At 32.2% G+C, this 24,230-nt stretch overlaps 1 long non-coding RNA gene across 2 annotated transcripts; it reads right to left on the minus strand.

The window, feature by feature from the left end:
* Positions 1–18,339: 18,339 nt before the first annotated feature.
* LOC147657450 (uncharacterized) lies at positions 18,340–22,235 on the minus strand. 2 transcript variants are annotated; one of them, XR_015292400.1, is made up of 3 exons: positions 21,653–22,235; positions 20,677–20,872; positions 18,340–18,466 (listed from the first exon to the last, which is right to left on the minus strand). It is a non-coding gene; the product is annotated as an uncharacterized LOC147657450 (long non-coding RNA). The 2 variants fall into 2 exon arrangements; XR_015292401.1 differs by lacking the exon at positions 18,340–18,466 and having other exon boundaries at positions 20,510–20,872; positions 21,653–22,224.
* Between the last annotated feature and the right edge of the window lie 1,995 nt (positions 22,236–24,230).

Consider the following 24,230-nt stretch of genomic DNA (forward strand, 5'->3'; position numbering starts at 1 on the left):
AGAAAAGAATCGTTTCGTTCAATTGAAAAGAATCAAACTAGCTTGATGAAAATCTCGGTATCGCGGAACAGTTATTAAAGAATTTCCAGATGCAATAACGGCATCCAGCATTATTCCTGCTACAGTATCGGGCCAACTGATACGATTGAAAGAAGGGAAATAAAGGAAGAGATATTACAAGATGAACGAGATGCGGCTGTGGTTCGTTATGCCCCATCCCAAAATTTTTCTTGATCGATGGACAACGTCCACTTTCTTACAACGTTTCTTTATTAGAAAGGAAATCATCAAATCCATTAAAGTTTCCATTTTAGATGCCTATCTTTTAGTTAATTTCATTCTAATAGAAAATATTTTAAAAAGATGAGATATAACTCGGATGGTCTAAGAAAATGATCTTGAATATTTTATTTTCAGAATGCAAGAAAACAATTGCCTCGATAAATTCAAGAAAAAGAATAGAATTTTTTCGTTTTGAGGAAATAAAAATTGAAAATTTATTCCAATTTTGGATATTATGATTGACAAAAAATTATTCTACCGAATAAATCAAAAATAAAATAGATATGGCTATAATAAAAAAGTTTTCTGAAAGATTTTTTTACATCATATCCAGCTAGATTTATCAAAGCATTAAAGCACTGTGAGAGAGAGCAAAATTATACAAAGCAAACGATATTACATCTTTAAACATCCTGCACGAGTACTTTCAAGAGTCCCATTTAAACAAATTTTGAAGCAGCATTAACGTGAAGTAAAAACCATTAAGAAGAAAAGATTTCATTTCACTTTTTGCAATATAATAGAGATAAGCAAATTTCAAGTAACCGTTTCACAAACGGTTTATTTTAATATACGAGGCTGCGTGCCGTAATCCTTAAAGAAATCTCAGAATAGAAGGTATTCGTTTACATTAGTCAATTTCCAGATCGAGTCGTTTATTTTCCCTTATTGAAATTTAGTTCACTCCAAGCTACTTTGAACAATTTTAGATAGAATAGAGCTAAGCTTTACATTAACCATTAACGAGTCAATGGATCACAATTCGATAAAAAATCGCGAATTGAATTTCAAATCACGTTTATCAACGTCAATCAATTTCAAGTTTGTATGTCATCATATTTTATATAATTGAAATTTCGCCTGTAATAGAATTTTTCGTATTTATCCATTCGATGATCGACGGATCAAAAGTGATTTACGAACAATTTTCGCGTTGATTAAAAATATGATTAAAAATGAATTTACGAAACGGATTGCCCAAGGCAACTCAATTATCCTCGCAATTTCCCCCACCAACAGACGCTTCGATCTCGCGAGAAAGAAAAAAAAAAACCGCTGTCTTCTGTCACTTTGTCTCGGCAACACTTTGCCCTCGGGATATCCATCTTATCGCGCCGCTCTTTGTCGCTCCATCTCGGACAAGCCTTAAATTTGTAGGATTCGAGGAAGAGGAAAGGCGCTTAGGCCTGGTCTCCACTTCACCTCACAGGCGAGACATGATATATAACCTTCATCAAGTATCTCTCTCTCGTGTCCGACAATTTCTCCAAGTTTCTCTTACACGTAGTTATTTCTCCTCCTTCTTCCTTTCAACACTGAGTGACTACCACCAATCAACTTGTATTGGAAATTCAATACAGAGAGAAAGAGAGAGAGCTACGTTATGAAGTCTATTTATAAATAGAAACTTTAGTGATATCTGAATTTCAATTTGCATTGTACGCTTTATTTGAGTGAATAAACGAGTTTCCATAAATAAATTTTCATCTCTGGATGGATCAGTTAACGTGATCAGCTACGTTGTCTTTAAAATTTCTATTCTAACATCTTTTCACGATGAAACAAAAAGGAAATTGTAAGTGATGATTCGAAAATATTTCTCATAAACATGAGAATATCTTCCATGGATTAATCATAATTTGCAAGGAAAATTAGTTGGACGAATTGGTTATACGAGCACGGCCGATTGTTCGACAGATTCAATAAACGAAATTCCAGCATGCAGAGAGAGGTTAAACAAAAAGCGTTTTCGCGTTTCAACCGGCATTCCTCATTTCGAGATTCCTTTCACCAACGATTCAATCCATTTGTTCGTTATTCACGCGGAGGTTCAATTGGTTAATTCGGCGACGGTATAGCCGATTATCTCGCAATGGGATCCTTTCTTTTCATTTCCACCACGTGTACCCTCACGTTGCACCGTGGAAAACGCGCGCATTGGTGCCTTTATTGTCACCGGTGCGCCGGTCTACACTGCCACTTTCAGATAACAGGATTTCCAGAACGTCGTTGTCCACGGTGTCACGTAGCCATTGTAAGAAAGTTCGCGTACCGAAAATAAACCGGGGAAGTGAAATAGCGGTTGACCCGTGAATCTATGAATCTACCGCTATGAATCTACCGAGGAAATTATATGGATGGAGAGTAGCTTCGAGTAGGAGCGAGGGTGGAGTGGAACAGGGTTAGAAAGATTAAATATGCCTGCCCATTTTTTCAAATTTATACATCGAGGCTCGCGAAATCTTTCCACTTCTTTCTTTTATTTTTAGCGCGAAAAAGCGAGGCTACGGGATTTTTCTTTTCTCCTTTTTTCTTTTTCTTTTGTTTTTGAGAATGGATATTTATGGCCAGTCGTAAAATCTAATGGTATATTGTCTTACAGAGAAATTTATGCGTGCAATCTGAAGATCTCGTGTATTATGTAAAGCAGAAGATATACGTATAGTTATACGCGAGACAATTTCTCTTTGGAATTTTTATTATTATTATTATTATTATTACTATTTTCTTTTTTTTTATGTTTTGAATATAATTGGAATATCTAAAATCTATATAATTTATACGTTTGAAGTTTTGCTCTATCTCGTACCACTTGAAAAATATTAAAATTAAAAGTGATCTCCTTCGAATTTGGTGTTCAGTTAATTAAAAAAATTTTAATTAACCCTACATTCGTACAAAGTTTCGTACGAAAATAGTAGTAGAATGTTAGTTAGTCGAATTTTCGCACAATGCGAAGACTTTTATGACTATCTTACTTGTTAAAAAGATGAAACGAATATGCAGAAAAGTACAAGGTGACGGTTTTAAACGATTTTCTTCTTTGCGAAGAGAATGCATTTTTACACCGTCAAAGTTTATCTCGACACAAAGAAAAATAACGAATATTAAGCACATCACTCTCGAGATAAAAGTAAAACCACGAGATTAATATGAGGCAAAAGGACGAGCAGCTCAACTTTGAGGAGGACACTCAAACCAAGTTCTCTCTTTCAAACGTTGTTCGCAACTTATATTCAGTTTCTCGTCGCTGTCTCCTATTCCGACCCTTTCCTACAACCCCTACGACGTTTCTTTATATCCGTCGGAAGACAAATATAGTGAAAGAATAAGAGCAAGGAGTGACACGGCGGAAGCTATTAAACAGGGGCGCAGAATGGTCCTAGTGGAATTAGGCCGAGTTAACAACGACCTCTGCTACTGCGAATGCGATATAACTCGTACTAAATTTTTATTAATTTTTGGAATTACTTTTTTTGATAAAGATATTTTTTATTATCTTTGTAAAATTGTATCATTGTTCAGAGTTCACAATTTTCTTCATTTTATAAGCAAAATGATCGAAATTGTTATTTTACAACTGCACACTTATACTGACATTTCGAATTTGAAGAAATATTTCGCGCGTTTTATATATTTATTACACGATTTTAACTTCTACAGACATTTAATTCGAGATATTTTATGCCAACTCAAATTCAAAGATAAGATCTAGTATAATAACTCATTTATATATTCATCAAATAAAATTTTTACGAGCCATTTGTCAAACAGGGGATAACACCACGATCGAAAAGGGGGTATGCATATAAATAAGAAGAGTCATAGAAACTCGACGGGGACGATTGTAGGAATGATTGAACGTTTCACGACTTTGAAACTGGAATCGCAATTAAACGAACCTTTCCATCCATGCTCTTTATCTTAGCAAGCTTTCGCATCTCTTTCGCTCGGGTAACGTAATTACAGGGTAACGCGAATTAATCCTCCGGTAAAATTAAGCCCGGTGACGCGACTCGAATTGAGAACTATCGGCAAACGCAGAATACGAATGAATTCTGTTCTCATCCCCTTCGTTATTCCACGCGTACCCACCGATGCGAAAAGTGGCCAAGAACCATTTAATCTCGACCGAAACTGTCACCAAACATCGATATCCATTTCGCGCAAACTATTCGTGTGTAGTCGAAAGTTTGATTACCAGAACTTTGATGTCGCACGTTGATTGAGGAGAAGTTATACCCATGTATAACATATTGAACTTGCCCTTGATTACGCGTTGACAAATGTGAATTTTTTACAAATATGATCTTAAGAAAAATTTAAATTTAAACGTGGTGGAATGTATGAAATAGATAATATGAGAGTAAAATTAATTAATTAATCGTTGGACATTGTTAATTAATTCATACTTTCGAACGAATGATCGAATTACTTATTTAATTATTTTATTATTAACCAGTGGCGGTAGATTTAAAAATGTATTGGAAATATTCTGGAAAATTATGGGGATGCTTTTTGTTTCATTTTTCTTCCCCGTAGTTAGTTGCTATCTTTCGCGTAGGCGTGGCTGAGGTAATGGAAACATCCATTACATTTTTTACCTTTTTTTATCGTTGGTATTAATATACCTTAACCACAAATCTAGATTAATAGGATTAATCGTTTACAAAAGTGATAGAATAATAAAATTTTTGATCCTCTTCTTCTTCTTCTTCTTCTTCTTCTTCTAATCTTTCCAAGCTAGCAAAGTACAAAAGAAAAAGAAGAAAAGAAGAAAGAATTCGTAACACAGCAAGCTTCGAGAAAATAAAATAAAAATATTTTATAAAAAATTGACGATCTACTACGGCAAACATCTATTGCGATCTATTACACATCGATCGCAATAAATACAACAAAGGATATAAGAATAAACAATTCGAAGAAACGTTCGATCCATTATGTAACACACCCATCGTTCCCCTTCACCTCTACGCACGTTCATCAAGTTCGCAAATGGAAGATTTTCGCGTTGACAGTCGCGGAAATAGGGCGGGTTCTGGCATATCGACATCAACAGGTCCTTTCTGTGGGTGTGGCCAATCGAAACGCAAGGCCGAAGGCCAAAGTCGTAGGTGGAATTAACCGTCGGATGGCCGATAAAGGCAACCGTGTTCGCACTTTGATGCGGCGCTGACCGACTTTACGCCACGTTTCACCCCCAACACCCGTTTTCAGAGAAGTTGCCACGTATAAAGGTGTTCGTCCATTAGTTTCGTTACAACGCTCGAAATTCGAAATTCCACGCGGAAATTCAACGAGATGCCTCGCCACGGAAACGTGCAACCTGTTTCTACGTCTTGAACAGAGGGCTTATTTACCCTCGCTTTCTTAATAGGTTCAGAGTTAACACTTTATTTAAGGAGTATAACATAGGCATCGAATTAAATAAAATTAAGTAATATTACGTATTAAGTTTCTAGTGATACAATTTTCAAGAAATGATGTGTATTTTTCTTTATTCATAATATATTCAAATCTTTAATGTATAACTTTACTTTAATATACTTGACTTATCGAGAGAATATTCACGAGGAAATTATAGTGTCACTGGTCGATTACTTTTTCTTCTCCTTCGTATTAATTTCATTTTCAACGTTTCATGTTCGTTGGAGGAGAAAGTCACGAATGAAAATACAGCATCGGTCAATTATTTTTCTTTTCCTCCTACGTTTATTAGTTTCGTTAGAACCTTTGAGGGTTGGAGGAGAATAATCACGAGTGAAAACGCGAGAAAAGAGACGCACTACCACTAGCAGATTCTTTTTTCTATGTTATTAGTTTTACTACAACGAAATTCTACGTGGAGTTAAGGTAATTTCGTACAGCTTATCCCCAAAACGAACCCTGAAACTAAACCATCCTGTTTATTCTCGTTTCGTACGTTCTCATCCTTCACAATATATCCATTTATACTTCACTTTTGCAACATTTTTGACGTACAAACGTAAGAAACATAAGACGAATGGAAAAAGAGCAGAGGAAACAGAACGTAACCATCACCAGACATTTTTCCTGATTGCGTTCAATCTCCCAGCGCATCGATTTAATCGGGCATCCAGTTAATTAATTACGAAATACAAGCGAAAATGTTTCTTGCAGAAGCAAAAAAAAAAAAAAGAAAAAAAAGATGATTGGAATGGTGACACGCACGAAAGAGTTTGATATTTGCATTCAGAACAGAGTACTCAGAATGTCGACATTTTCCAGCCATCCTCTTCCGCGCGGCTACCCTTTGTAATTCGCGTCACGCCGAGAAGGTTCAATCTGTGGTGAGCACACGATCTGTCACCGCCACAAAGACGCCAAATATTGGGCAAATAGAGAGACCCATACATATACATATTATCGATAACCGTCCAATGACTGCGCTACCCCTATTATATTTGCCCTCAAAGACGAACAAAGATATTTACTTCATCACCTGTTTTCTCACCTTTATCTGCACGCTGACCGTACTTTTTGCCGGGTGATTTATCTTACAGATTCTAATTTAGCTTCCTCCCTGGAAAATTCATCCCCTTTTCCCTTTTATCTTCTTGTTTCGATCGCGTGTATCTTCCTTCGTTCTATTTACGTTCCAGTTTTTTAAATTCTATTCAATTTTTCTTTTTAGGTTCTTTTCGTGGACTTTTTTAAGGGGGAGGGGGGATTTTAATGTTTAATTTCTTGTCTCCTGTCAGAAATCGACGCCGATTTTACATCTGTGATTCAAATATTCTTGAAATTTTTTTAAATTTCTCCTCGATGATACTTCAATTATCTAATTAAAGTTAGGTTTATAAAAAATTAGTCACAAAGATCCTATAAGATCCTAAAGATATTTATCATACATCTATCAATTAGTTTAACAATATCTTTCATTCAAGATTTATCAATAATTTTCTCGCGCATGAATGCGAACAAATTTTTTTTAAGCAGCATTTGAAGCGTGTCCCGAGTTGTCGGGGATTTATTCGGGGGTTGCGAAGTCGAGTGACCGTTTGCGAGGGTGGAAATGCTTGAAGTTCAGAGAAACGATCTATCGTGAAACTTTCTCTCGCGTTCGTATATATAGGAACGTTATTGCGATTGTGTGGCGTGGTAACGACACGTTGAAGGGAATTCGAACTGCGCAGAGTCCATGTTACACGGCGCAGAGGGTAAAAAGTAATAATACTAGAATTGAAATCAGATTGGCACAGAGAGTTAACAAATCGACGAGACAAAAAAGATAGAATAACGAAAGCATTCGATAAGAATTATTATTTAAAATTTATGTGAGAAAAGAAGTAATTATCCCCTGCGAGGATAACATTGTCTAAATGCTAATCGTGTAAACGTGCCACAGTTGCATTAACATTAAGCAAGCAAGGATGGATCGCGTGGAAACGATAACGTTGAACAACAACGATCGTTGATTTTCATCCGTTTCCCAATGAATAATGGAGCAACAAACATTGGACGCCATGCTGGCGTGCATTAAATTATTACACTTATTACGCGATAACGCATTAATGCGAAACATGGTGGCTCTATCCTCCCGTTCCGACCGACATCTGTTCGGGAGAGGAAATCGTAATGGCCATCGCCTGCTTATCACTAGAAATATTTGTTATCGATTGTCTATTTGCGCTTTGAATTTATCTATGACGTCTGTCGTGAATGATTCACTTGTAAACGATTGTAGATTTTGGAACAGATGTCTAATGTAAATTCAAAATTGTCGCAATTTATTTGCAATATTGCAACGAACAAAATTGCAATGTCTAAAAAATTATTAAGATTAAGATGATTCGTGTACGTTGATTTTCATAAAATCAACTGAACAATTGTTTATTGAACTGACATAAAAATTTTGGCTTATTCCATTTCAGGGAGGGAGAAACCATCCCTTTTATCGGAGTTAGATTGTATTTATTGGATTTTTACAAAAATTTCTTTTCATAAACTTAACTTTTGTTCAAGTAACTTTTCAAATAGAAAAAATAATTTTAAAAATTTTAGATTGATCGAGTAACAAACGTTTTATCAAATATCAGTTTAAAAATTTTTTCAAAAATCACTTCTTTTTACCACTCGATTCGATCGTGAATCAATCTATATCGATTTTCTCGACTCAAAGATCGGTTTAATCGATTTTCTAAACATCGAAGTTTCACGAGTCGATGTTGACAGCGTGTATCGTCGAACATTATCTCGTTCGAGTATCCGGGTCGGCCATTTCGCAGCTGTTTTTCGAAATTTTACGAAACGCATCAGCTTTTAACTGGACCATGACAAAAGCGTAACCGTTTAACGAGGCCTTCGTGTAATTGACAAGCATTAAACGCTTTAACGAGCGTCGAAACTCGATAAGATATTATATCGAAAATTTCATCGTGGCTCTAATCGCCTTACCAGTGGACCCGGTTCTATTCGATTTTCCTGCTTTTGTCGTATCGTTAATCCCCCATTCGATACGTGTTCATCAGAGTGTTAGGGCCAACTTTAATTGGGTTCATCGTCATCATTTTTGAAACATGTATTAGCGCCTAGCAATTACGCGACCGCCATTTGGCTCTATGGTGCGTTACGTTATGAGAGGGATAAAAAGAACGTAACAAGAGCTTTTCCATAGATTTTCGATAATCGAGAGATGATCGATAATTGACAAGCGAGTGATGAATTTGTGTATTTTTGTTAAATATAGAAAAATAAATGGCGGGAAAGAAGGATGATGATGGACGAAGGGGAAAGCTATTGAAAATATGTCGCTGTTATTTTCTGAAATACTTTGGTGTTGACAATTATAGTTAAAGTATTGTTAAGTAGGTAAATAAATGTAGAGATATATTATAAAAAGAAAGAAAAAGGCGAAGAAATTATTAATTCTTAAGTTTTCGAAATTAAGGGAGTATTAAATTATTATGATTGTACCATGCAATAATGATATTTTAATTTTCTCCGAAATTATCGTTACATATTATCCGTTGAAAATGAAGAATTACTGAAAATAATAATTTTCAAGTGGTTTGCATTTCGAGCAGCAATCCCATCAAATTGAAATATTCCAACGTTGTTCCATATTATCTTGATCTTATTTACCGAGTTTTAAAACGAATTATAACGATCATATACAATCGTTAACTTTACTCGAACAAAGGACAACAAACAAATAAATTGATATACTCACGCCGAGACAATTAATTCGTAATGAAGAAGAACAAAAAGAATTCCATCACAATTCGTCCAATTTTTCTCATCATCACTCACTGCAGATTTAAACGCGATTGAACAAATATCATAAAATAACAATCCTGTTCCATATTATTAGCATCGAGATGCCATGGTCGAATAAACAAATAAATATAATCGATACAACCATTAATGATATTTCTAAATACGCAAATATTTCGCTCGAAATATTAGTCAGGCGACAAAAATGAGAATTCGCGTGACAGCAATTTTATCAAACATCTCTCTCTCTCTCTCTCTCTCTGTCACGCGTTCAATTCGTCGAATTTCTCCTGGTGTTGTCCCCTATAAAACACCGGCGTGTTTCATTCGTTACCACGAAACAGCGAGGAATGACGGATTAAAAATCCTATCAGTCTCGTTTTACGTTGACAGAATATAAAGCCATCCGCGTTGGATTCCAGAAATCACGGATCTCGGCAGTGGTGAACGATGGGATACGAAGTTATACCCGGCGCGAACAGAGACGTCTTATTGAAGTTATTAAATTCTCCATTCAATTTTACTGGCGAGTTCGAAGATTCGAGGATTGAAAGTTGGCCAGGCTGATTCGTTGAAACCGAGAAGTTTTTAACGATCCGTATTTTCCCTTCATGGAACCTCAACTTATCGCTTACTTTTCGTCTCCAGTTCCGGATTTCCTCATTAGAGTTTGAGAAATATTTTTTATTCCGAATATGCAAGAGGAGGAAAAAAATTATGCGATACGGTTCTTGACTTCATTGGAGACTTTCATCATGGAGAATATTCCAAGTAAATGAAGAAATGAAATGGAAACGAGCAAGATCGAAAGAATCGTATTTTGATTGATTCTACACGCTTTTTTTAATAACTTCTTTTAACACTTATTAATATTATGATTGAATAATAAATTGTCGATCGATAATATTCACGATAGCAGAGTGATTCCTCTAGATAATAGACAGAAGAACCTCGTAATTATCACGATTTCATGTTCATGATGATCGAAATTATCGAGATTCTAATATTGTTACAATCTATAACAATTTTCTTCCTCTAATTTAAAATACACTTCGCGATACCGTTTACTGTGTGCTTTCGCATGTATATAATTTTTTTGTTTCACGGATTTAAACGGCATAAAATTCGCCGATTATCTGGCGGAAAATCAGTAACGAGCATTATCTCGTACACATCGCGAAGAAATGCTGGTCGACCGCCATTAATCCTTCGCGCATTTGCATATCGGGTGGAGCGATCGAGGCACGGCAAAGAACTCGATCGCGTCGAAAGAACGCGTTGATCGGTCGGGGAAGGATCGATGATGTACGAGGCTGTGAATAATTATACCTACATCCGTCACGATTTCGCTTCATTTCACGTAATCTTTGTAATTTTCGCAGACTTTTCCAACGGAGGAAAAAAAAAGAGAGGGAATTTTTCACGAACGGACGAGACACGGCGAAGAGGAAACGTTCCACTATCGATGGATCAGTGATAAATCGAATCGAGAATCTCACGGATCTGTTGGTACGTCGCGATAGGAATGATTTACGAGTTTTCCATTAACAATAAGATTGATTCGCTTGGGTAATTATTTCGTCTTGGTTGGATATTTCTTGGCGAGTTGTGCTTTGTGTTAATTAGTTCCATTGTGATGGAATTGAGATGGCCAGAGAAATAAATGTAGGAAAGGAAACGTAGAATTCGCGGTCTTTGATCATTTGATTCTTTGCCTCTAATTAAAAGTAGTTTGGTCTTTCTTACTTTCTTGGTTTCCAAGTTGATTCTTTTTCATCGTCATTAAATGTAATAATTCATAAGGAACACAGAGTTACACGATAAAAAATAATATGAAATAATAATAATATAACTATTTAATATTGCTTTATGGGTTGATAAATAAATTATCATATTCACGTGTAATTAATTTTAAAATAACTATTTCTTAAAATATACAAATTACGTTTATTAGCAATTGTAGATCAAAGATAAAAGAATGTAGAAGAATTTTTAAGGTTGGCAGCTAATTTCGCCTCTACCATCCGTTACGTTTTTCCACAACCTGGTAGAAATATCATAAAGACTCGTGCTTTGAAGATAACAATTTCCATCTTTATGAAACTCCATCGCTCTTCTGAGAACAGAGTACTTGTCAAGTTTCTCGAACTTGATAAAAAGAGATCTCATTTATAAAGTCTAACAAGAAAAGAAGGTCAAAAAGAATCGCGTTTTTGTTATTGTATTTGCCGCTAATGGAGAGACAGCGCGCAGAGAATAATGGATTATCGAGATTTCAAGAAAGTTACAGAGGTCTGTGATGAAAAAAAAGCGAGACTTCTTTTTACAGGTAACACGTGATTTGACGTCGCGTCGTGTAGAGACAAAACGATCAATTTAACGTATGTTATTAAAGGAAGATTCCCTCAGTTTTCTATTCTTTCTATTTTTCCATCTTTTCGTTATTCTCTCGCACACAGATCAGTTTCAAATGATCGCAAAGAAAATTTCGTTAAAAAATTTACTTCGTTGGCTATTCTCTAGTATTTTTATTCTTAGATTTTTTTAAAATGTAATTTATGATTAGTTATTGAATAGTAAAATTATTATTGTCTATCTTTCCTTTGCCGGATATCTGGATGACAACAGATGAATATCAAATACGATAAATAGAATTTTATCAAACACATCAATCTCTCATAACGAATTAAATGAAAAAAAAAAAAAATCATAAAAAGAGGGAAAGGAGCACGTGACCGGTCATGAAATTTATCAACTGATCCACGTGTATCGATATAAGTTTCTCCGTTTCTGTAGAACTGGGTTTATTGCCAATTATTCGAAGAGCCGGATCGGCGAGACGAAAGTCGGCTTGTTTTAAGAATCAGCCCGTGTCATTTTTATAGTATCGCCATAAAAACGCTGCTGATATAACCGGCTAATTCGTAAATAATAATATTACGATCATAAATAATAAATAATAATATCTCCACGCGACGTGAAATTACGTGTTGTTATTAAAATAACATCCCTTCGTCGACCTGGAAAATGTGTGGACCTGAAATTTGAAAATTAAATTACACATACGATACGAGAATCAAGTGCGCAAGTACAAAGTACTAAATTCATTGCCATATGCGAAATTGCTTAAAAGCAAAAACAGATTAACCATTTTTAATAATTTCTAATTTTACAGTCAAAGTAATCAAGTCAAAAACTAAATCATTGATCAGTTTGATTTCTTTATGGTTCAAATTGAACCTCTTCAATCGCATGTAATAATCGAACACGCAGAAATTAAATTAGACGAAATAAATTATTGAAAAACCAAACGAAGGAACTTTTATGAAATCTCTAATTTAATAGTAAAAATTTATAACTAACGCGTAATTACATTAGAATCCAGCTTCTGTGTTCATTTCGTATCTGATATTGATAAAAAAATTATCTTCTTTTTGAACGCAGGACAATATTTCCAATACAAAAACAAAATCCACGCCAATTTTCTTTTTCTCCATTTTCGCGATGTAATTAGTGAGATCGTTAAAAGGTGGTTAATTAAGGACGATCCTTAGAAAGATCTTAATCGGATTCACCGAGATTCACTCGCGATATGCATTTCAAATCTGCATTCGAATGGTTCGAGGGAATCCGAGATTTCGGCGAATCCAATTCCGGGAATCTTTTTACGATTGCAGGGCAGCCTAAGTTCAATTCATCTCTGAGAAATACCGAACCCCGTTTTAAACGTCGAACGTTTTATAGATCTTTCTCGTTTTTCAGAGACCAACATCAACTTTCCACTCTCGTCTCGAAAGGTCTCGCTGACCCGGAAATCGGAACGAATTTCCAAAATAAAAGAAATATCCAGAGTAAGCGTACACCCTCTTCGATTCATCTCTCTCTCTCTCTCTCTCTCTCTCTCTCTCTCTCTCTCTCTCTCTCTCTCTCTCTCTCTCTCTCTCTCTCTCTCTCTCTCTCTCTCTCTCTCTCTCTCTTCGAAAGCGAATTTCGAAAGTTCCGCTCGAACAATCTTTTATTTCGTTTTCCCGAATAACTTTCGATATACAATCGTGTGTAACAAGGAAAAAAGGTAAACACGCGGCTTGTAGATATCTGTCGAAATAATTACAATAATATTGTTATTCCTTGAAGTATTTATCACTTCCAGGAACGAGTGTTCGCGATAGATAAACAGAAGTGCGGTGTTTTGCCACAGTTCTTAACGGGCCACTTGAAGAGCGACACCGCGGTTATATTTCGTTCCTAAAATATTTCTATCATCGGCGAAAAAGCGACGACACGGTAGATCGATGGGCGGACTTCTCGAATTTATTAGGAATCGAATGCTGATTTATTGGGAATTTTATTGGTTCAATAAGTTGGTTTGCGAGAAGGATGAGGATGATAAATAATTTTATTTTACCAATTGGTTTGGATTTCGATTTTGGTTGGATTTCATTATAAGATATGCAAAGGAATGCACGAGGTCAGTAATTTTTTTATACGTTTTTGCGCGTTATATGTATTCGTACAGATTTTTGTAAATTTAAATTTTTAAATATACGAACGTCCGCAGTCTAGCGACAAAATATGTATGCTAATATCATTAATCATGATTCGTTTAATTCGATTGGAAGATAAATCATGAATTTTTATATAAATAAAATTCGAGTGTATAATATTATAATAATTGGTGTGATATATAATAATATTAATATTTCAAAAAATAAGTGGCGCGTAAAACACTCGAATTTTTGATTTCCTATCAAAATAATCCTTGCGTTACAAGTTAAAACGTTTGAAAAATAATCCTTGATGATTACGTTAGGCTTTGAAAATAATTATTCGAAGAAAATTATTTATAAATAAAATTTGTTTAATAATTTTCGTGTAAAGATTTTTTCTGTCAATTTAATCACAATCTGTGATCACAAAAATGTTTGTGTACTTTGGCTTGCGTTTTGAGAAACTCAAATATAATTAAATTTACGCGACAAAAGAGAGCTACCCCCCCTTTTAATTAATTTCGATATGAATTTACTCAGAATAAAAGTGGAGCGTTATTCTTGTACTTACTTAAATAGCTTTTAACACGATTATGTTACAAAATTGCATTAGCGTAATAAAATATGATCGAAGGCAAATAAGCCGAAATTATATCGAATTATATCAGAATTTAGCATTGTGACTAACGTTCAAGAATTAAGCCAAAAAGAACGAACTAAAATTAAAAAATAGAGCAAGAGATATATTCTTAATTTTTATTTATTTATTTAATTCTTAAATACGAGTTCCAGCCAAATACTGGTTATTACAATTATTCGCATAATTCATTAAAAATACTCAAAACAATCGGAATGTGCGTTGACGAACATACAGTGGAATCATACGCATTTATTTCCAGCGAGGAATTGACCTCGGTATATAAATCCATTTATTATATTCCTCATCGATCGCAATATGCGCGATTTCCGATTACGTTCGTTAAATCGGAATTTTTATTCGGATTTTCCCGGTATATCATTATATCTCCAGTGTACCGTATTTATCGTATTCATTAACGAGAAACCAGATGAATTTCGAAATTTCAGCGAAAATTCAATCCGATGGAGGTTAATTTTTATATTACAGACAAATCTCTCTCGATATTATATTCGATCATTGCACGTGGAACATTTAAACGAAATATTATTTTCTCTCTTCGGAAACTATGCAATAGCATCGAGATGAAATTGCACGTATTTCTGTCGTAAATATTGAAATTTTCCTGAAACTTCTATTGGTTTGGTTTTCGAGGAAGAATATTAAGGATATTCTCTTCTTCTTCTTATAGATAGCTGTTACATTCTTATCTTCTCTTAAAACAAGTATAATTCTCGATAAATCAAAATACTTGACTGATCGATCAGGATTTTTAAATTTATACTTATCGAAGAACCATACCAGAGATATTCATTTTCTTTCTATGCATAAATTTTATAAATAGATACGGCATTGTTATTTTTTCGAAAAAAATTCTACGATTATTATATAAAATATATATAAAATCGATTTGATCAATCTCGACGATCAATCCAGATATTAGATATCCATTTAACAATCAATTAATAACGAAACGATGTTTTTCATATTGTCTCTCTTATGAGACGCTCGTGCGATCAATCTTGAAAACGACAAACAATCACGAAGGATGGATAAACGTATGTTCAAACATACATGTATAGGAAGTAATAGGAAGGATTTATGTCGTACATATGTGTATATCGAAATGAGATTACACGGAAATATTCGACGAGATACAGATATTGAATTAAACATTTTTGCCTTATTGTCCGGAGATATGTTGGATCGAGGTCATCTTGAAAATGAAAAACTCATTGGCTGTTTTTGCTTTGTTGAAATATAGTTAACGCTTTTGCGGTAGTTGATTTAATATATATTGTGCATCAGAGCGAATATGAAACCGTGGGAAAAGTTGTGTCGTTAATATTTAATTGAACTCTTTAGTCCTTGAGTTTTAAACGTTTCCTTCGAATTCGTTTCATTCAATTTTCCATTGTATCTCTGATATCCTTGCATTCCTTTTTTCCTCCCCAGTATTAAACAGAAAATTTGTTCTGAATAAAATCAAATATTCCATTTCTTTTCTAATTTCTGAAATTTCTCATTAATACATTATCTTCTTGGTTATAATATTTTCAGATATATTATTTATTATTAATAAAGAAAATATTTTATCTATGGAATAATTTTATGATATTAATGATGAAAACTCAAATACGAATTATTTAAGTTTAAAACTTGATTATTAAAACTTGATGAAGTTTAACGTCTTTAAAAAAAGTTCATTTGAAACTCTTTAAACTCGCTTATTCTAATTTTAATTGTTTAATTCTGTTTAAATTATCTACACTATCCGAATTACTTTTTCATTATCTATAGCTCTCATTTAAATAGCCATTATATTATATGTACTTCGTCTTCAGAATGCAAAAAAAATCTGAAATGATCCATTTGAATAGTTGCAATACATTGTTGCGAAACAATCATGGAGGCAGTGCTCCACACCGATAAGATCTTATTGATACACGAGTGAATGCAAAATCCTCCTCACTGCGTTTATCAGTTTATTGTTATCGTCGTGACACCGTTTCTCTTCTTTTTTTGCTTCCAACCCTCTTTTTTCCTCCTCTTAATGGTAATTGGTCCAACATCCTATTAATGCATAATGCTATATATATGCACAGAGCAAAATCGTAGAAAGCACTATTTGTTACTTTTAATGACGAAAAACTTTCTATTGTTGGTTGTTTGATAATCTAATTCTGTTGAATAAATAAGATTAATCTTACTGTAAAGAAGAGAATAAAAAAAAATAGAGCGAAAACATGATCTTTCTTAGATTATTAATAATCAATAGTTTAAGATCACTGAAATGATCTAAGATAATGAAATCAGCTTCAAGTAAGAAAAGATATTCTAGATTAGATTAAATCTTTATTATATACTTCATAATTTTTAGAAAAAAGAATAACATGCTTTTTGGTTATTCTAATAAGAAAATTAAGTGAAAAAAAATAATCGATGATGAAGTTTTTATCCAAAGTAAATAAAGAAAAGTACACTATTATATCGCGAATATTCTTCCACGATCAATGACCGTTTTATTCTGTCTCAGAGGAGGAACCGACGAGGAATCTACTTCTGTCAAGCGCACTCCTCGGAAGAAATTTCTTCCTTCTACAATCCTTCGTGAACAAGTTAAAATATCGTAAATCTTGTTTATTCTCGAATGAATTGCTTTTGCTAAAATAATATCTTGTAAAGCCATGCACGAAAAAGCATTTTAAGGCTGGACGTTTTGTCAGAGATCATGAATTTTTGCAGAGGAAATTGTATCTATTTAAAAGTGCAATATATGGTAAAATTAAAAGTTTTCAGTTCCAGAACTTTGAAATGAAAGCATTGTCGTTTCAATTAGATTTAAAATGTTCCCTGTGGTCTGGTTCTTATCAGAAAATGCATTACCGCATGCAGGTGACCACGTGTGAGATACATTTTCGAGAAGGAGGGCAGATAAGCAAGAGAGACAGCAAAAGACGAAGAAAATCAAATTACCCTTGAGATATATACGCTTTTGACGTTTTACTTCGCGCTTGCTTTGGGGGATGTACGCTTATTTTATCTTCGTGAGTGTGGCTTAAAGCTATAAAAAATTCAACCTCGTATAGCGAATATGAATAAATATTTAGGATCTCGATTTTTCTAACATTTCCCTATCCGAGCAACTTTTATTTGAAATTTAAAATTGATTGTAAAAAGAATATTTTATTACAAATAATTTTCTTTGCGATAAATTATAACAGAATATAGAATCAAAATGAAAGAAATTTTTTTGTTTAAATCCTCTATCTAATGAATATATTAACATCCGTATATCGATTTATCAATTATTTTAATTCGATTATCCTCCAAATAATTAGCTCAAATGAAAAGAAAAAAAATTATTTGTTTTCGGTATTGTTCGAGCACAACATAAGTAAATCGATCGATACATCTTTCTTATTTCTTATTCAAAGATCGAATACTTGCTCGATACCTTCTTGTTCACCTTAATGTACACTTCATTTATGCCTCACCGACGATAATACGGTCGGATGTGATCCTTAATGAGGTCGAAGATCGACTCGACAAAGTGACAGTAGAAGGCCTACCATGTGGAAATTCACCTGTTTCCTCCTTGAATTCTCGTCGATTATCGATCGGTTGCTTCGATCGTGCTTCGATACGAAATTTTCACGAATGAATAATCCATTTTCCATTCCATCGAGAATTCCCTTGGAACGCTTGTTTAGTGTTGTGCCAACTAACGTAATAACACAACGAAATTCTATTCTAGAGAAGAGAGAAAAAAATAGAATGAAAAATGCGAGGTAATAATAATAATATAATTAATATTTCTCGTACTGACCTGCTGAATTCTGCCGATTTTTCTTTCTTTCTCTATATTCAATAATAAAAATATTATTATATATTCACTGAATTCAAAAAAACGAAATTCTTATATAATAAAACTTACAAAAAGCATATCAGATCACAAGCACAATAACTCTGCCCTTCTTCGACACTAATTATTCGAAATTTATGTCTGAATAGACGAGGAATATGGAGCATCGTAAATCTGTTGAAAAATATACATATCATTTATAGAATCGATATAATATCCTCCGATATAATATATAATATCCGATATATATCCCACGAATCGTTCTCCGATCTTTCGACGAAACTTGGAGATTCCGTCTTTTTATCGTCAAACGAGCGACCCTTTAAAGCGGATATCCCGAGTTCCACAATACCAGTTCCGCTGAAAATAATCGGAATTCGATCATTATAGCAATCAACATCCTTTTTTTCCTCGAGATTATCGAGTTCTCGCCTCGTTTCTTCTCGAGAAGAAACGATTCGAAGTTCTAAAGATCGAGGTCCCCTCTTCTTTTCTCTTTCCGTTCGCTTGCTGAGAAATTTCTATCCGAAAGTCTGCCCCGAATACGAGATAAGAGATACGAAAAGTTTGGATCGCTATAGCCCTTCGTGAATTTCTCTGTGGGGTAAAGTGTAAATGTCGAGAGTTTCGTCGATTTTCGTTCTTCAACTTCCGTTGAGAATTTCACAGATGTATTAAGCTTCTTTTCTTCACTTTTAACGAAACAATCCGTATCCACTTGTGAATTCGATGAGATTAACCATGATCAAAATAATATTTTGATCGTACTGTGATTGCGAATGATCTGTTTTATAAAACACGTTAGAAAATTCTTTTTTCAAAATGTTTCCATTTTTATTTCGAAATTATCGAGGGTCATCGATGTAACATCGAAAACGAAGATGCTTTTTTCCGTGCACGTCGTTTATGCAATTTCTTCTCGAGGATCGAATCGTTTTTTTTTTTCATGTAGAAAATATAGTAAAAAAAAAAAATCAATGAATCAATAATTTCGCGGTTCAGTTGCGAGAACTGAACTTGGAACGATCTAGATAATCGTGTTATAATCGAAAATTTCATTCGTCGCTGTGAACTTTGTTATCCTTTTAATCGCATTAATGCTGCTTTATTAATCACAAGCTTGATATGGAACTTTTGAAATAAGCGTTTTATTGGTATATCGTGATGAACTAGATCGATGAAAGTTATTAAATTTGAATGCTATATTTTTATAATTATATATTTGAGTTAATAAAGATCTTGGAATTCAATGTCATGGATAGAATGAAGTATAAAAGCTTGGAGTATTTTAGAATTCATTAGATTTTGCAAGCACAAACTTCTTAACGATCTTAAGATTTAAATATATAATTGTTGAAATTGAAGGAAATATAAGGAAAAGTTTAAATTCGAAAACTGAGAATATTCTTGGTTACCGAAAGCTTTATTTTAAAAATTTAAAAATTAGAAGAGAATTGTATAAATTTAAAAATGAAATTCATCAAAAACTTTCAAATTTGAAAAATATTGAAAACTTTATATTTTTAATGCTTCGGAAATTAATAATGTTTCGAGAAAACTACAAATGTTAAAATCAAAAAAAAAAAAAAAAAAAGAAAAAATATAAATCTTTTCAATCCAAATATGGGATTTTTTAGGTATTAAAATATTTTATTTCCGAGGCAAAAAAAGAAAAAAAAATCTAGAATCCATAATATAAAAGATTTTTTAAAATTCGTTGAAAGCAAGGAAAATCCTATAAGTACAAATATAATATATTTTTCAAAAGCTCTATATCTGAGATTCTTAGGATTTAAAACTATGATTGAAATAAAAAGAGACAAAAATAATTTTACAAATAATTTAAAAACTAATAATAAAAATACAGAATTTGAATGTATTACGATCGAAAATAGAAAAAAAATAATCATGAATATTATTTACAATTCAAATATTATAAAAAGATTTAGTCTGAAATTTAAATGCAGAGTTTAATATTTCGAAAATAGCTATTAAATGAAAATGCATTAATTTTATAAGATTTACGAATCAAATCACGAGTTCATTTGTTATTATTAAGTAATCAACACCAGAGAGAAACCATGATTCATTGAATAAAAATTAAAATCAAAAATATTGTTAATCAATTCAAACGAATTGATTAAAATTCAATAACAATTGTCATTATTGTGATTAAATTACACATTGTGATCATTGAAAAAGATTAATTAACAAAAATTTGTTTTCTATGTTTTCTATCTGAAATACTTCTATTAAGTCTTTTCATACACAAATCCATTTTGTTATTATAGATTTGAATATTGAATAGTTTTTTGATAAAAACCATTACCAGTACGAGTTTAATATTTTTGAATTTTACGTATAGTATTGGTAATTATAGTTACCCATAATAATAGTTAATAGTAGGTTTACGTTCAATCATTGTCAATCAATATAGAATATAAAGGATTCAAACAACCACGAAGCTGCAGATAGACGATTTAGTCGGAGAGATGCTTTGATGGGAAATCATGGTATTAACGTCAATCCTAGTCTGCAATGTTCCACGTTGTTTGAGATATCAAAGTAGTCGAGTCATCCCTGTTGATTAATCATTTCATTACATCGCAATTTTGCCAAACTCAATTAGTTGTAAAGTTAATGAAAAAACACACTATTGTATAATCAATCAAAAGCACGCGTAAAATTTTGGTAATATGCGAGAACTATAATGTAAATGTAAAAAGGTAAGATTTCTGAGAATGTGAATTTCATTGATTTAAGAAAAGAGAGAAATATTAAATGATGAAATGAAATTCCTCGAATCGAGTAACAGTGAATTATGGTTGTGATACATGATACTATAGCCATTGATTAGAATTGTTCGTAAACAACTTGAGAATAGTTAAAGTTGTTCGCTCGAAACTGAACACAAGAAAATGAAATTCATACACTGGCTACAACACTTGGTTATCACTTTAATAGTAATTCATATTCTAAAAATTATAACACTCTATTGTATAATAAAAAAGATTTTATTAAGAGTTAAATTTTATAACTTGAAAAATACGAAATGTGAAAATATTTTAATAATGGTAAATTTTTCCATGTTCTAAAAATTTAAGTAAAATTTCTAGCGAGTATTTTTCTAAAATTTAATAAGTAATTCTTTTCATAATTTAAAAACTTTTCAATATTAAAATAATTTAACATAAGAAAAAACTCACGAATTACTATAAAAATTACTATGAAAAATTCAATTTATATTATTGAACACAATCTTATCAAAAGATTAGAAGAAAAAGCTATAAGGAATATTTTCAAATATTTGCCATTGCTTGCATTATAGAAATTAATTTCTACAGAATAAAATGAAATTACCTTTACTAAATTTGTAGATGAAAAGGTTTCAAGGATGGTGCGCAATGTATGGTTTATTTATCAGGTCCACATGTAATCTGAGTAACGCAATACGTTGTGCAAAGGGTTGTTTGTAGATTCTCGTTGGAAAATTTATCGAGAAACGAGCTTGTTACACAGCAACACGTGCAATGCCTTTGCAAAGCAGCAGAATTGTTGCAACACAATACAAAACTTGACAATGATTTTGATGATTCATTCATGGCACGAGTCAAAAAGAAGATAACAGTAAAGATTCTCTTTGGAATAAATCTGCACTTTCAAATTCGTTAACGAATTAATTTAAAAACGAAATTATAAACATCGATAGACCGATCATTTTTAACGATACGAATCATGTGACGTAATCAAAGAACAGTATAAATGTAGCGGGACACAAACATTATGATGTACATATACTTCTTGTATTACTTATATTGAAATATAAATATATGAAATTTATCTTAATTTATCACTGCATACAATTAAATTTCGAAATTATTATTGTAACAAAAAAGTGAATAAAACTGCCATGATTGGAACATATGATGAGTGAGATATACATGGAAAAACGAACAATTATATGAATCGAGAAATATGATAGGCTGAATTTAGTTTAATTTTATTTGAATTTGACCAATCAAATTTCGAAATTATTATAATACAAAAGAAATAAAACTGTTCATGATTGTAGGAACGTATGATGAGTGAGATATACATAGAATAACAAACGAGTAGAAGGATCAAGAAATATGATAGATTAGATTTAATTTAATTTTATTTATAATTAATTAATAAAATTTCGAAATTATTATTATACAAAAGAAATGAGACTGTTCATGATTGTAAGAATGTATGATGAGTAAGATGTACATAAAATAATGAACGAGTAAATGAATCGAGAAATATGATAAGATGAATTTAGTTTAATTGTGTTTATAATGTGACCAATCAAATTTCGAAATTATTATTATACAAAAGAAATAAGACTGTTCATGATTGTAGGAACGTATGATGAGTGAGATATGTATATAGAATAACGAACGAGTAGATAGATCGAAAAATATGATAGATTAAATTTAGTTTAATTTTATTTATAATTAATCAATAAAATTTCGAAATTATTATTATACAAAAGAAAGGAGACTGTTCATGATTGTAGGAACATATGATGAGTGAGATATACATAGAATAACGAACGAATAAATGAATCGAGAAATATGATAGGCTGAATTTAGTTTAATTGTGTTTATGCGACCAATGAAATTTCGAAATTATTATTATACAAAAGAAATGAGACTGTTCATGATTGTAGGAACGTATGATGAGTGAGATATACATAGAATAACGAACGAGTAGATAGATCGAAAAATATGATAGATTAAATTTAGTTTAATTTTATTTATAATTAATCAATAAAATTTCGAAATTATTATTATACAAAAGAAAGGAGACTGTTCATGATTGTAGGAACATATGATGAGTGAGATATACATAGAATAACGAACGAATAAATGAATCGAGAAATATGATAGGCTGAATTTAGTTTAATTGTGTTTATATGCGACCAATCAAATTTCGAAATTATTATTATACAAAAGAAATGAGACTGTTCATGATTGTAGGAACGTATGATGAGTGAGATATACATAGAATAACGAACGAGTAGATAGATCGAAAAATATGATAGATTAAATTTAGTTTAATTTTATTTATAATTAATCAATAAAATTTCGAAATTATTATTATACAAAAGAAAGGAGACTGTTCATGATTGTAGGAACGTATGATGAGTAAGATGTATATAAAATAACGAACAAGTAGATGAATCGAGAAATATGATAGGCTGAATTTAGTTTAATTGTGTTTATAATGCGACCAATGAAATTTCGAAATTATTATTATACAAAAGAAATGAGACTGTTCATGATTGTAGGAACGTATGATGAGTGAGATATACATAGAATAACGAACGAGTAGATAGATCGAAAAATATGATAGATTAAATTTAGTTTAATTTTATTTATAATTAATCAATAAAATTTCGAAATTATTATTATACAAAAGAAAGGAGACTATTCATGATTGTAGGAACGTATGATGAGTAAGATGTATATAAAATAACGAACAAGTAGATGAATCGAGAAATATGATAGGCTGAATTTAGTTTAATTGTGTTTATAATGCGACCAATCAAATTTCGAAATTATTATTATACAAAAGAAATAAGACTGTTCATGATTGTAGGAACGTATAATGAAGAAGATATAAATGCAAGGAATATGTCATAAATGCAAGGAAGACAATCGAAAAGTGCGTGTGAGATTTGAAATATTATATTATATTGTAGTATTAAAATAAGATTTATGTTAAAATACGATAAATAAACGTAGGTTGAAGCAAATATAATTTATTTAACGTTTTAACGATTAGAAATTGATAGAGAATAACTTCTAATCTTTGAGTTGACAATGCATAAAAATAAAGTGTTAAAAATTATTTTAAAATTTATTTAAAATTATTTTAAATTTTATTTCGTTTTATTTTTAATTATTTATTT

Source organism: Apis florea, unplaced genomic scaffold, assembly GCF_048593485.1.
Source record: "Apis florea isolate Af1SG1 unplaced genomic scaffold, ASM4859348v1 contig_3158_pilon, whole genome shotgun sequence".
NCBI lineage: Eukaryota > Metazoa > Arthropoda > Insecta > Hymenoptera > Apidae > Apis > Apis florea.